Below are 12,837 nucleotides of genomic sequence, written 5' to 3'. Positions count from 1 at the left end.
TGATTATCTTATTATACTATAACTGTTTCTCCCCATACCCCTGTCGCCTAATGTGCTTGCTCTGGTTGGGAAATCGTTTGAATTTTGAAGTAAAAACAATTAAAAACACTAGAAGATAACATTTATTAAGATTTGGCACTATATGTACAATCAATACATCAGTGAAAATCGACTTTAATCGAAACATTTAACACAATAAAATAAAATTAGCTGTAGTTAAACTGTTAGCTTACAGTGGTGGTATGTAACTAAGTCCATTTACTCAAGTACTGAACTCTAGTACAAATATTAAGGTACTTGTACTTAACTTTAGTGTTTTCTTTTCATGACACTTTATACTTTGTATTGTACTTTTTACTTTACTACATTTATCTTAACACTTTTGTTACTTTACAAATTAAGATTTTGCATTAAAGTCACAAGAAGAGTTTATAAAATATGTTTTGTTACAAATTAAATTACTTAATAGTTAATAACTGTATGGCTGCAATGATTAGTTAATTAATCAATGAGTTGGTTGACAGAAAATTAATTGACAACTGTTTTGTTCTTCAGACTTAAGTCAATATTTGGTGTAAAATATAGCATCATACCACCAAAAGGTAAGTCAAAAAATCAATACAATAAGATTAGTATTGTAAAAGTATAGTACTGTAGTATTGTCTGCCCAAAAGAGTTAAAGACATACGAAGTGGAAAGGGAGTTCACAATACACACTTCATCTTTACCCTGTTGAAGTTGTTTTATTCTAAAATATTTGCGTTTTTAAAATTGTAATCATATTTCCTGCATGTTCTGGCTGTATTTTAATAAGGGGAACATGGCCATGCTAAAATAACAAAGTTTAAGGTGACCTAAGACATTTGCACAGTACTTCAGCGTCAACTAAATACAGCAAACAAACAAACAAACAAACAAAACAACAACAAAATGTGGGCTACAATAGCGTTGTTTTAATGTAGTCTAATAGTAGTTTATCTTTTAATACTGCCGGCAGGTCTCTGTTACATTTCCCTTAACGTTAATGAGTAAAGTAACGCCTGAGTAACGGATACTCTTTGTCTAGTAACGGAGCTCGCGCTGATCGGGTGGGGTAGCTGGCTCTCGTGCAAGCGACCAGACAACTGCAGTGGGCTCATTCTGCGTTATACTCGTTCCGGGGCGCCGCTGTCAGGCACGGTGCTCCGTACGCTTTCTGTCGGTGAAACACACACCGAGTGATGCGCGACCAGCCAGCACCATCCCTCACAAACCCCAAGCGGAGGTGACTTGATCAGCATATGATATTCTCCAGGTAAGACATTTTTTTATAAACATAAATCATCGTTAAACATCGATTAACCCCGCTCTGTCAGCGAGGCTGTAGTCCTCCAAGGCATCCGGAGGAGCGGAGGATGCTGATCTGCTCAGCCTGTGGATTTGTCCTCAGCATCAGTGTTAACAACAGGGCGGTGAGCTTTGACGCTTTCTTGTTTTAAAAGTCTGGCATTTAATCCAGACACTGTTCACTTCTCTTTTGCAACTAAACGGCTGGAGCTGTTACCACGTCTGTTCACACATAATGCTACAATTATCGGTGATTCAGCCGTGCCCAGCCTAGTCTACGCCTAAAATTATCGATTGTAGTTATATTGCTATAGGCCTGTAGTGTTTCACGAGATGCGGAAGGTCATTATTTTTTTTTGATGTCCATAATGGTCCAATTCCTTTCCTGCATCATTTTATTAAACAGTACCTCAGGCATGTGAGGAGATCTCTTTGTGGAAATGGCTAATTCCAACCCTGATATCTACTCATTTTCTTTAATATACACCCTACTACCCCATACTTGTCTAACATTTGAATGATTCAGTTCCTCCCATCTTTGGTGCTCACAAGATTAACCCTTGGAAACCTGAGCTCACTGACTTGATTTCTTTAAAAACATGGGAAGAAGGTGATGAGTAAGCTTTGAAATGGCCCAAAATTGAGCAAGAAATTAGTAAAAGGTTACAAGAAAATTACATAAAAATAAGCAAAAGAGAGAAGAAAAGAAAAGTGTCATTTATATGTATATGTTAATTTTTAAATTAAAACAATGGTAAATATAGTTTTCTGGACATTTTTCACTATTTTCTTTTAGATAATATTATAAAACTTACAGCTAATTTTCTGGTCATTTCCTTGTCACCTTTTACTCACCTTTTTTTTTATTTGCAATTTGCAGTTTGCTGGACTTTTTTTGCCAAGTTGCTCATTATGTTTTTTCCATGAAGGAAATCAGCAATTTTCTTTTGGTTTCAGAGGTTTAAATGCTTGTGAAAAATGATTGTGCACAAGAAAACAGATGTCTATCCAGGTGTTAAAGGGATAAAGTTTAAAACCGTGTGAGGTACATTACACTCCTACATCTGAGTCCATTGCTTTACCTTTTCTGAAAGTACAAGTTGTTTGAGAGCTAAATGTTAATGTTTTGGGGGTATTTGGTGGAGGACTTGTGTATCCTTAAGTGGCTGCACCACTCTGTGCCAGTCCCGGCCACAGGGGAGGGCATTGCTGACAGGCGTTGTGTCTGGCTGTCCATTGTTTAGAGAGAGCAGGGAACAGGCTCGCAATGTCTGCTTTGCTATTTTATGTCCTTAGCATCTGTCTTCACCCAGTCATGCAGAATGCATTTCAGTAGCCGTCGTCCACTTGTGTGATTACTTTGGGCTGTTTGATGTTTATAGGAGAAGTCGTGTTAGTTTCTAACCCAACAGCAATATTGTCCCTGGAGTCGATGGAACAGTGGCATAGACCATTCAATACGTGTTAAAGTTGCATTAGGTTAATAACAGCAATGAAAGCCTTGTAGGTTTTATTGTAATACAGTATAGCCAAAGTCTTTAAGACTTTCATTAAAGGGATATTTTGCCAATTTTCAACCAGCCTTGAATCAAAACAATGTGGGTAGTATGTGTAGATGAACTGTGGTAAACGTCCTTCCATCTAACCAGTGCCTGGGTATCCCTCCTGCCCCCCAGCGAAACTCCTCCAAACTACATAATTTACATAATTTGGAAGAGTTTCGCTGACCCTTGGGGCTGTTGCTCAAACTATAAGCTGTATCACATTTGCATATTGCCCACTAACCTGGCTGCTGCCAACACATAAAGTAGGGGTCGGCAAGTAAGTTTGGCCTCAGCCCAGTGTTGGCCCGCACACGGACTACACACGGACTAGTCCAAATTCCGTCAGGTGCGTAGGATTCTGGTAGTTGTAGGTTTTCGACCTCTTGAGTCGATGCATCCTTTTTCTCTGTTTTCTGGGGTCATGTAGCACCAGTTTCAAAAGAATTTGTGTTGTTCTGCTGCATAGATGTCCTAGTTTTGTGTGAGGGTGTCCTTTATATTGGTAAAATAGTTAAAATATTCGGTCATATGACAAATGATTCAAAATGATACGATCAGGTTGCCCCGGTAATCCATGATAATAGGATCAACATTACAGAACAGAAAAAGCAATTCTATTCCAGTAAAATAAAATAAAAAGTATACATTTGGTTAGTAGTTTGCTGAGATTGAGGAAAAGAACGTCTGTGATTAAAAACATTAGAAATAACGAACCAAATAGCCAAAAAACCCAACAATCAATCACATCTCATCCTTTATAATTGATTTTTAGTAGACATTAGGGATGTCCCGATCAGATACAAAGATCGTTATCGGGGCCCAATCAACACTTTTTATAATTGATTGGGAATAGTTATTTTGATCATGCACCCTGCCCGATCCTTTGTTTACGTCCACCGTCACATGAGTGTAGTAATCGGAGAGCACAATTTGTGGCAGATAATCAGGTTTTATTGTAATGCTTATACTCCAGTGAATGATTTTTTTCTGATGTTAAACTTAAGTTGAGAACAGTTTCAGAAGACTAATTTTACCTTGTTTACTTTGTTAATTTGTTGAAAAATCAAATGCTGTCGGACTGATTTTAATGACTTTTAAGTACTTGAAGTGTGCACTATGCAGCTGTATTATCCAGATAAATGCAAGCACCAGATCAGGACTTGGTAATACTCAATATCAAATGACACGGATTGAGATCGGGGGCAAAAAACACTTGATCGGGACATCTCTGGTAGACTAGATATAGACATTTAGTGCTGTGTGACAACAAGAAGAAAGCTGATGAAATGTGGAAAAATATCAGTGTGTTTGTACAGTGGGGAGAAGGCGAACATGCAGAAAGAGAGGGAGGACAATGGCTGTGTTGCAGCTGTGAAGGAGGGTGATGGCCAGCGTTGTAAAGGAGAGTAATGCATGGCTATTAGAGAAAGTGAGGGGCCCCAAGAGAGCCATGATCAAAACCATATAAGGCCTTGGAGGATGCATGCAGCATGTTGACTTGTGATGTTGAAAATGGAGATACTAAGTTTTCCATCTTTTCCTCGAGTTCTCTGCTCACTTCTTCTGCACTGCCCTCTCTTTCACTCCCCTGCTTTGTCTCACCATCTCCGTGGCCTGGGATCGTTTTCTGTGTAGCACCTGCACTGAAGGACAAACGCCCACCCTGCAGCCTGCTGGGATCTTATTCATGCTGCAGCCAGAGGATACTAAATTGGACTCCGGGGGAGGGAAGAGAATAGGGCAGTAGCCTCCAGCCCTGCTGCACAAATTATGTAAGATAATAACTATTTGGAAATGTGTGATTATATTATTAGCTAACAAGAAAATTGATCTAAGAGGACTTGTTACAAGGCTCGCCTAAGCTAAAATATTCCTTTAGCAGCTTTCGTATTGTCCGTGGCAGTGCCACAGGGAAATCAGTTAGTATTATGTAATTTATAATATCTTCTTAAAAGCTTTACTCTCTAAACTATGGATCTGACATACCAAACATTTATGTTCTCTACTCCTTTCATAACATTGATGTGGGCAGAGGCACAGTAACCAGGAACTATTATGCCCTTTGGCAAAAACAAAAGATTCTATGATAATAAAAACCTATAGCCTGGATGGGGCTACAAGGTGGGTGTTGATTTTCATGTTGCATAAAACCGTTAGAAAGCCAAAAAGGCAATTGAACGATGATTTATGATGAGGCTTTTGTGAGGTAAGTGGTGCTGCAGTGTTGTTACAGACAACTGTATTGCTGTAGAAAAGCAGCAATGTGTGAGCAATTTAGTGAGCAAATATTCTGTTGGAGCATGTAGAGGACGGGCTGTGAACCATGCTGATGCTGTGTGTTTAACTAGCAAACAGAGACATGCTGAGGAATGACAGATGAGGTGGGCTATGTGTAATTTATGCCTTATAGGGCTTATAGGTTAATCCACTGCAAATAAATATATATGAATATAATTTTTTACCTGTTTACTTAACCCTTTGAAACCAGGATTGACATCTGTTTTTTTGTGCTGCGTTCAGATGCCTTTTAGAAGCTGTTTAATCTTTAAAACCTGAGCAAATTAATTTGTTTACCTACCTATTGTAGGCAATGAGCAACTTGGCAAAAATGTCTCACGTATTGCAAGAAGGAACAAGAAAATCACCTGAAATTTTTTTTTTTTTTAAGGGGAGAAAAAGTAATAGGAAAAAATGTCTAGAAAACTATATTCATAATTATTATAATTATATGTTTCATAACAGTGGAAAGGAAAGAAAAAACAAAGCAGCAAATCCTTGTTTTTGAAATGCTTGGACCAGGAAATCTGTGGCATTTTTCTTGATGCATAATTAAAACAACAGTTGTTGTTCAATAATTTACTGTTGCCTATCTAATTGAATGACTGTGTCAGCACTATTTTAGACTTCAGAGTTAGTATCTACAAACAGAAGCACTTTTTACACGGATACCTTGCAATAAGGCTGCAACAAAGACGCTTCATTATGCCGCCTTTGCTTTTTTTTTTCAACAGAGCCAAATAATGCAGGCATAATGCAGTCCCAGAATGTGATTTTAGATAGCATGCTGGCGTTCCAGAGCAAAGAGGTGTGATGGGTGAGACATGTAACACAACAACATTGGCCTCTAGTGTGACATATAACGTATACGTTGGCAGCACTTTCTTAACAATAACAATGACATAGTATGACAATAACAATGACATAATATGACAATAACAATCATTTACTGTCCCTGTCACATGGTGGTTTATCTCGTCCTCTGCTCCGTGGATAAGGAGCTCTTGGATCTAATTATCTCCCCATTTAGCAGACATTTTTGGCTGCTGTTCCTCTTCTTTAGTCAGCTGCTAATTGCTTCTAGCTTGTTTTTAAAGCTCCCAGTGGTGTGTCGCACACATAACATGATGTCAAAACACCACACCCATCCCATAAATGGTCCCGTGCTGCTGGCTGTTCCTTATAAACAGATGTAGACTCTGCGCTGTTACTACCTCCTCTGTTGACTTTAAGGGGAGACAATAAGGGGAGCATCAGGATTTAAGGTGATGATGACATCAGGAAACTTTTTTTTTTTGCACTTCAGCGTGTGCAGACTCATTAGGTTGTTTTTATATTAATGTAGGGTTTATTGCTGTGAATCAGACAAGGCTCCTCTATTCCCGTAAGACCACTACGGCTGCTGTCATAATGTCCTAAAGTTGTTCCATTATTCACTATCTGACATCATCACTACAGTCAGCCTCTCTGCTGCTCATATTCACAAGCTGTACCACGTGATCTGTACAATATTATAGAGATCAGATACACATGAATAATATACATGATTTTTTAAATATATTAATTGTAATTGAGTCTCACATGTCTGACTCACTTTAATTTTTGTACAATTACTTCTTATACAAAGGTCTTATATTCCCATACAGGACTCTTCTCCTGAATCTGATCACCATGTCTTTGTTGGCTCTTATGTGGATTCAGATGCAGATAGAAAAAAATCTTAACATTTTCTACTGTTGTAAAATTTTGACAATTGTGCAGCCTTTGGCAGTGGTATAGTGCGTGCTCTTGGAGTGCTGTGTGGCTTTAAGTTGCAGTTAGTCACATCAGGCTTAATTCAGAATAAAACCTAGGCAAAAACGTTGTAATGGCCAGCTGGAGTGGTCAATAGTGAGAAATAATTTAGAGCTGACAGAAGCATTTCCACCTCTACTTGTACTGATTAAAAATATGCTGAACGTTTCTATCCCTACTGGTTGTTTCATAAGGTTATTTGAAATAACACTGTAACCTAATATTTTTACAGAATATGTACTTTGATTCATCATCTTCTTCTGCACAGCTTTGCTGGCTGTTCTGTTTGCACTGTAAGGACTTAAATCTTTTGGTTTTCAGCTTGCCTGCAGCTGTTTTGTTTTTACTCTTTCCTCAGCGTTCATAGACTAATCACAGTTCACTGTTCATCACAAGATGACATCGTTTTCTGGTTCACACGTGGGCTTGATTGCACCATTAAAACTTAGTCAGAGTTGCAAGGATAACTGACTCACCATTGCATATCAGATGATGATGTTGCTCTTAAGATATATTCACATTGTATTTTCAATTTGACATTCATCTACAGTTAACCTTTTGTATTCAAATTTGTATTCAGTGACCATGGCACAGTATATCAATGTGATGCTGGATTGAATCATTTTTGTAAGCTTGAGCAATCTGACGTAGATATTGTTTAAGTTTTGTCTCTAAGTGACATCTAAAGGATTGCCATACTATAACCATACAAAAAGCCAGACTGTATAATATTTGCAGTCAGTTGTCTCTAAATAAAGCATGAATATCCTAAAGGAGATGGGTCAGCCCTTGTTGTCCGGCTCTTGACTTCGTTCTAGTATCACACACATGAATATGACAGCCATATCAGTGTTACTCAAGTTGTTTTGACAGCGCTGTCTTATTCGATTTCAGTTTTTCCTTGAAAGTGTGATCTGTGTATCTGCCTCTGTTATGCTTTCTTCTAAACCCGCACTAGAGTGCTTTGATTCAGAAACAAAGCTGTCCCCCATAGCTTTCATCCACTGGATACTATCGATCTAAAGTGGCTTGATCGGTCTTTGAGAGGCCAAGCGTTATTCTCGATGAAGTGTTGACCTTCGGCTCAGGGGTATATCGTGCTACTATTGCTCTACTGCTCTTCGCTACCAGGGAAAGGAAACATGCAGAAATTTGGGTCACGCTCTGTGCCAGGCATGGTGAAGGAGGTAATGTTTCGACATTTGTGACAGTTCTCAAAATGTGAGTCTTTGATTTGTTGTTTGAACTGATGGTGCGGGTGGTGAATAGTTAGTAAAGTCACTTTTCCATTCAAAGACAAAGGAGAAGATTATCTCAGCTGTGTTAGTGTTAGTGCTGCAAGATAACTTCCACAGAGGCTGTCTTTGCAATGTAATGCTTTTCTTTCGATATCTTTTCCCCTCACTGTCAGTAACGAGTCTTTGTCCTGCTTCTCTGGTCCTGCTGTAAAATCCATTAAAGTTTGAGAAGTTAGTCTTCAGAATTCATCAAACACTTGTCTTTACTCCCCTGACATTCTTCAACACATCAACGACCTGCACCTTCAGGTAATCAATATCAAGCAGCGATGAGTTCAGGCATGAAAAGGTTTGTCAGAGATGTTGCTGGCCAGCAGGATGTGTCGTTTACACTTTCCTGAGTGTCACAATGATACCATATTTAGTCAAGTGTGTAGGTCAAGGCCACATCGTCTCAAGCACGTGGTCTTCAAAACATACTGGTTCACTAAATCGCTTTTGATTCGTCTCCTACTAAACAAATATGATATTATCATCACTGCTACCTTAAATACATCATTGCTTCCAGGCATGCAGTTGACCTTTTTTTTTGACTGCTGCTGGTGACAGTTTTATTAGAGGGAATTTTATAGGGCTGCCCCTAAAATGTTGGAGATTTGAATCATCAGTTGGAGACCCCTTAGTCGAGATTGCTTCAAATCGAGCAGTCATTTTGTTAATATTTTGGAGTCACTGTGCTGTGCAGTGTACTTTAGGGGACATTTAAGAGCGGAGATTTTGGAGCGGAGGGAGTGCTCTTGACTTTCATAATGCTCTTTGGTACAGGCTGATGTGTAGATGCAGGTAGCGGCACAGAGGAGGAGAGGCTCTAAGATAACATTAACTTTGCTTTTCTGCTTAGAAGTGGTAAATTTACTTATAGCAAGTAAATACAATACAGTCTCTTTTGACATCTAGCGTCGGTGTAAAGTTTTGTTGCACACTGCTGATCCACTGTTAGAACTTTTAGATTGTTTACTGTATTACAAAACTTGCAGCTGACACATTGAACTTCCCACTGATCCTTTCTTCATTTTAAAACTTTGTATGAAAGGTATATCAGGTGGCTCAGTGGACAGAGCAGGCGCCCAATGTAAAGAGGCTGTGTCCTCGCTGCAGCGGCCGTGGGTTCGATTCTGGCCTCGGCCCTTTGCTGCACGTTGCCCCCTCTCTCCCCCTTTCACGCTTAATATTTCTGATCAACTAAAGGCATAAAAGCCCCGCAAAAAATCTTTATATGGAAAAACAAAACATCAAATATTCATACTGAACAACCAAATCTGATTTGACTGACGTAATTCAACCCTAGAATTAAATTCAAAGTTATTCTTCAAAAAAGAAAGTTGCCTTGAAATCAGTAACATGTAAGCATGTCTTTACAAGTGAGATATATTGGTGTAACAAAAAAGTTAATTCCCTTGAATTACATACCTGCATATTTGTACATTATCATGTTGTCCTGCTCTGTGTGGCGAGCAGCAGCTTTGTCAAGTTGTATTGTGTGTTTTTGTATTATGTCTCTGCAAGTTTTATCTGACTCCCCCTCAGTCATACAGCAGCTTTTTCAGTCATAAACCACCTTTGCTCAAAGAACATGTTTTTAACTGACCTACTGTTGCACATAGGGACATTTATATGAAATATGTTTATTAAGATACATGTAACCAACACATCTTTTAAGCTGTCTACTTTGCCACTTTGCATCCTCCTTCACAATAGAAATAGAAAGTTAGTTTAGGGTTAGCAATATTGAAACTGGACAAGGGGATGTCATCTAAACATAATATGAACCGTACTTCATGGTACTACAGGAAGAACATGTTCTTTTATGCTATTCCCTTCTCAAATTTATGAATAATGAGTCTGTGAATACTGTCGTTTAAACCGCAGATCATTTTTTCCAAGTGCGGTGGTGTCCCCTAGAATCAATGAGGTGATGCGTACACATCATTTCACCTCTCTTTATGGCATTAGCATGTAAATGAGTCCAAATCAGCTTCACACTCCGTGACTAAATCAGGTCACATTGGGAGGAAAGCAAAATGGCTAAGAAAGAAAGAAAGTGAGAGAGAGAAAGAACGAAAGAAACCCTTCTCCCACAGTGCTTGGTGAAAAAGAAACCCATTCATAGCTGCATTAATCATGGGTGGCACTCTCACCCAGAGAGGGAGAGAGAGAGAGAGAAGCATTGAAACAGCATTATTCGTTAACTGGATCTGTCTGAATCAGTCTGCTTTCCCTTCACAGTTGTGTTCTCTGTGATCTAGCTCAGTATTTAAAACATCTGACTCTAGTTAGGTCCAGCTTTGAACATGCGTAGATAACTTTAGTTAAGCATAACTACAGTTCGGGGGTTTATTTGACATCTGTAATGATATTTTGTTGGCTGGGAAAGCAGAGAGAGTACAGTTTTGCCAGACAGGCTAATTAACTTAATGTTCATAGCCTTTACTGTTGCTACAATTTGGTAACGAGATGAATAGCAACAGATATTAAATTAAATATGCAGCTGTTCTCTCTGTAGATTTTTTTCCAGAGATTGGAGTTTCTTTTGTGAAAGCAACATCTGGTCTATTTTCTCAGACTTGGAGTCGATGGGCTTTTGAATGGACTTTTGTTTAGAAGTCTGAAATAAGGTCTGGGGTTGACACAAGCCTAAGATATTTTCATGTTTTTTTTTTCTACAACATAAAATACATCCATACCCCACAGGTAAATTTCAAAGCTTTACTGTGTCTTAAAAAAGGCGATTGCTTAATAAGAATACAGAGTGTCATCACACTAAACACAGCTCTACAACCTCATTCTGGTAGTGACGGTGAGTTATGCAACAGTGGTGTAGTTTGTTTATAGCGATTGCATATGCTTCAAAAATATAAAAAAGTTATGTTTAGTTGTGAAGATTATCTTGCAGAAAAAAACATATATCATAAACTTTAGTATGCCAAATAGCTTTTATTTTCTGCAGTAATTTAAAATCTAATGAAAAAATCCCATTGGCTTTTTGTTCTTGGTCAAGGGAACTAGAGCGACCAACTTCAATGTTGGTCTACAAAAAAAACCATCATCACCCCAGCACTGTTTTTACAATCCCAGCAATACACTTTGTGACAAATAAACACATCTTTCCATGTAAAACTTGGAGTGCCTCTCTAAAAAACTAAAAAAAGCGCAAGAAAATACTGAATATTCAATAAAAGATGGTTTAGTTTCAGAGCTTACTGTGTTTTAAGTATCTTATCAGTATGGAACTGGCTCCAAAATAGTACCCAAACCCAATATATATTTAAATAATGGGTTTGGGTACTACTTCTATGTTACAAGACAACAGGGTGCAAGAACATGAAAAATATAAACCATAAAGCTTCAAGCAGCAGTCCAGGGCACCAAGCCAGAGTGTATCTACCAAAATAGATCTCATATACAGAGAGGACATGCCAGTACTGAGAGTACATGCTGCAGGAGGTTTGCCAGGTGTTGTTCACATGATCATGAAGCCCATAGAAATGCACATTATTGTATTTACTGATACATGTGCAGTAGTCTTTCACAAAGGCCTTCTGTTTCCTAACAGCCATTGCTACTCTCACCTACCACCATAAAATTACTCTATTATCTGTCAAAACAGATGGAACAGGTTTCGGTCCTTTTTAGTGACACCTTTACCCTTGATTCTTACAGATTCATTTCTGATTTAGAGTCATAGCCATTTTGGTGACATTTTAATCAATGAGGTACTCAGCAGTTTCCCCACGTAAGTGTTATGCACTGCATTTCTTTGCTTCAGCTGTTTGTTTTCCTTAGAGTTACCGGCATGTATTTTGCAAACTTTAAGTCTGAGTGTTCTTGCACATGTTTGCATGCATTTCACATGTAGCATAAGGTAGATTTCTTCATTTGTCACTTTGGATAAGTATCAGTCTTCCTCCAGAATTGGCCCTTTTATGTTGTAAGACTGAGATTTATGCATACAAAAGCAAAGATGCAGGTATTTTACATGTGATCTTATTAGAAAACCTTGAATTTCAAAAGAACTAACCTCAGCAAACAGTTGGCGTTGTTAGTTTGTCGGGATGCCTGTGTGTGTGTGGGTTAGTGCTCGTGTATTTATGCATGACCTTAATATAACCATTTTAACAACCCTCCTGCTGCGTTATGAGTCATAACAGGACTCCTCTCCCTCGGTATGCTGTCACTTATGTCATTACTTGAGCTTAAGATGCATTCACCAAGCCCGCTCATTAGCTACCGCATTTGTTCGAGGAGCCGCATGACATTAGCATTTAGATGTGCAGAGAGCTTCACCTGCTGCTGTCATTGTTGGGATGCGCAGACAAATTCACATCTGGTGAATTTCTTGACAGTGAGAACAGTGAGAGATTGCTGCTGTTTGAAGAAACAGTGTTGTCTATAGGTCCAGAGGTAAATGTGTTTACATATACAGTGTAGCACGCTGTTGTTATTCAAGCATGGCGAATGTAAATCAGGCTGAATCTTGAATTGCTTTGGTGTACCAGCCTGTGGGCCATTATTTCTATAGTCAGACATGTTTGTTGGTTGACAACATCGATGATTGTTTATCATTTGTGTGATAAAGCTGATGGAGAGCAACCAGATGG

General features: G+C 38.6%; 1 protein-coding gene across 1 annotated transcript in view; it reads left to right on the top strand.

Annotated features, from left to right (window-relative positions):
- Positions 1-1,166: 1,166 nt before the first annotated feature.
- apba2b (amyloid beta (A4) precursor protein-binding, family A, member 2b) overlaps positions 1,167-12,837 on the top strand; it is an 84,334-nt gene continuing 72,663 nt past the window's right edge. Inside the window, exon 1 of the mRNA XM_042504846.1 lies at positions 1,167-1,294. The gene's annotated coding sequence lies outside the window, so the exon portion shown is untranslated. The remainder of the gene's footprint in view (positions 1,295-12,837) is intronic.

The sequence above is a fragment of the Plectropomus leopardus genome, chromosome 1, assembly GCF_008729295.1.
Source record: "Plectropomus leopardus isolate mb chromosome 1, YSFRI_Pleo_2.0, whole genome shotgun sequence".
Classification (NCBI taxonomy): Eukaryota; Metazoa; Chordata; class Actinopteri; order Perciformes; family Serranidae; genus Plectropomus; species Plectropomus leopardus.
The sequence above is the reverse complement of the archived record's forward strand: the minus strand, read 5'-3'. Positions and strand labels throughout refer to the sequence as shown.